Below are 2907 nucleotides of genomic sequence, written 5' to 3' on the forward strand. Positions count from 1 at the left end.
TTTCAATTAGATGGGTGTTTTTCGTAAAAGTTTGGCAAGGGGGGGACTACAGATTGGAACTTAGACGTGCAGTTGCCATGAAAATAACGACAAAGCAGAGACAGGCTCGCCATACCTATTCTGTGGGAAAGAGGTTGCAGGAAAGAAAAAAAGGCCATCCCCACTAGGCTACGAAGTCTACTTTATTAATTATAATTGATATATTATAATGAAAAAAAAAAAAACTGACTTTCTATATTGATACTATTTTATCAGTCTTCCGTAAATTACTACTCAAAAAGTATCCATCAGGTTGAGTACATTCTAATACAACACCTATCTACTGTAAATAACAAATGATATTAATATTATATTTATTTACAGGTTGCCTGAAAAACCTTAAAAGTTAGATTAGAATCGAAAATTTTCTACATAAGTTTAAAATTTAAGCTAAGTGTGTAAATTTTCATTATAGCTTTAGAGTAGAACAAAAGCTACGTAAACAGAAAGTTCGCAGTGAAACGTAGTGAAGAAGCGAGAGATAGTTTTTTTCTCTTTGGCAAGTGAGCTGATTATGTTTGCTCGCTCTTTTTATGTAGTTCCGTCTTTGTTTACATTCCTCCCCTAGAGGTCATGAAAGGAGAATTTTATGCTGCCCTGTCAGTGCTGTAGAACGAGAAAGCATCAAATAATATATTTTAAACAACACAATTGTTAACGTCTATTTTCTTTCATATTCTCCGTTGTTTTATTTAACGAGCGAGAGAAAGGAAGGCGGAAACTTTAGCTGCCACATCACCACTGCGTTCATAATCAACTGCTTAAGTCGAGTCATACCAAAGACTTTAAAAAGTTTATAGTAAAATTAGAACAACGTGTACAGGAAGTTAGATTGCGGGACGAAATCCAAAATGGCACGTAAAACATTTTCTCTTCGGCAGGTGAAATTATTGAGTTTAATTACCTTTCTTAAAGCTCCATCATTGTTCCCCCGCCTAGTATATATGCGTATAATCCAATGACTTAATGATGGTCTGCTTTTCAAAATGGCCGTTCGATTCCTTCGCTTCAAGTAGTAACAAAATACATTTTTGTTTCGATGAAACTAAATTATTTTTTTTCTACACAATAACGAGTAAAGTAGTCTATTTGACATAGTGATAAGTTCGTTCGCTAATGAGCCGAGAATCCAAGGTTCAATCCCTTGTAGAATGATACCATTTCTTTATTTTAATGGTACTTGACTGTCCCTTATTAAACGTCTAACATAATAAGGTGATAATCAAGGATAAGTGGAAAAGATGATGGTGTAGTAGCTAATGAAAATAGAGCCTTTGTGTTGCCATCGACTGTGGTCGACCACTTTACTTTCACAATATCAAGTCTGCATGAACTTTACTAATTTTCTCGTGAATATCCAACAAAGAAGGAAATACGTTAATTTACGCAAGTTTTACAAGCAAATACACAATTCATAAGAATCAATATAAGTACAAAGAGAGAAGCAAAACAACTCGTTTATTTGAAATCATTTTTATTTATTTATTTTTTAATTCGTTCCTTTATTTCTTCCTTCTGCTATTAATCTGAAACAAAAGAAAAATCTAATTAATAAAATCGAAATAAAGTAAAACATGAATTATCTCCCTCTGCGATCACTGTTATTTGAATAATATTGGACATTACTATAACGGAGTCATTTTTACGTGTTTTATGATTGGACGAAAATACAGCTTATCACAGGTCGCTGTTTAGCACATCTGTTGTACACCAACATGCGCGCTTTTTTTTTTTATTTTTCAAAACGTCGGCTATTATTTTCCCTTGTACGCTAGGTACAGAGCAGTTAGAGAAACAGCTTGTTTCTTCATGCGCCTTTCTTTGCATTTGTTATAGTGGGATTCTAGTAGTGGGACAGATTGCTGAAACAATCTTTCACTTTTTTTTTACATGGTGGTCACCATTTATCAAGGCTCGGAGGCCACTCGAGGATAAGGGTTATTGCGTGTACAGTAATCAATGGGATAGTATCGTAGTAATCATTTGTATTGGAGATTTGATAAAGTATCTTACTTACTTCATCATGAATTTGTTTATGTTAGACTTGAAGACATCCAAGTTGTAGTCAGGTGGGAAACAGACAAACGGAAGAGAGTTCCACAGGCGTGCACTTCAAAGAAAGAAGCTTTGTTCATGGAATCTACGTTTGGATTTAGGCACAGATAAAAAGTGGGGAAAATTATTGGTAGTTGTTTCAGCTAGACGGGTGTTTATCGTAAAAGATTAGCGAGAGGAGACCGGAGATTGGAGTTCAGACGAGCACTTGCCATGGAAATAACGATAAAACAAGGATAGACTCGCAACGTCTCTTCTGTGAGAGAGAGGTTGCAGGGAAGAGAAAAGGGTATCCCCCACTAATCCACGAAGTCTATTTTGTACTCTGTCAAGACAGGATAGGCTGTTTTTAGCAGCTCCTGCCCAGATATGGCAGCAGTACTACATCATTGGACGTATTTGGCTTTTATATAGATAGAGAATTGCATAAATAGTGAACTATCTTCTGGGGCGATAGAAGGACCCCAGCATTTTCCCAGCGACCTTGGCAAAAGACTTAATGTATGTGTTCAATTTCAGACCAGGAGTAAAGGTCGAACCCAAAAGCTTGTCAAAACATGGAACCCCCCCAAGACGAGAGCCATCCATTGGTGATACATGCACCAAAATTGAAATTTGTCAGGTTTACTTCTGCAGCCATCTTGAAAACTGGCAGCCATCTTGAATTTTCTGATGGCTAGCGTTTTTTTTTTTTTTTTAATGTATGTTCTGAACGTCATTTGTGCCAATTTTGGTGCTTGTATGTGAAAGATTCTGATGGAATATTGAGGGAACCTGACCCACTATAGTGAATATTACAGACCCTGCATTTTT

The 2907-nt window shown here is 36.1% G+C and overlaps 1 long non-coding RNA gene across 1 annotated transcript in view; it reads right to left on the reverse strand.

The window, feature by feature from the left end:
• Positions 1-1496: 1496 nt before the first annotated feature.
• LOC145241611 (uncharacterized) overlaps positions 1497-2907 on the reverse strand; it is a 16191-nt gene continuing 14780 nt past the window's right edge. The window contains exon 3 of the long non-coding RNA XR_013862589.1: positions 1497-1565. This is a non-coding gene — a long non-coding RNA (uncharacterized LOC145241611). The remainder of the gene's footprint in view (positions 1566-2907) is intronic.

The sequence above is a fragment of the Euprymna scolopes genome, chromosome 2 (assembly GCF_053919585.1).
Source record: "Euprymna scolopes isolate OS-2025 chromosome 2, ASM5391958v1, whole genome shotgun sequence".
NCBI classification, from domain to species: Eukaryota; Metazoa; Mollusca; class Cephalopoda; order Sepiida; family Sepiolidae; genus Euprymna; species Euprymna scolopes.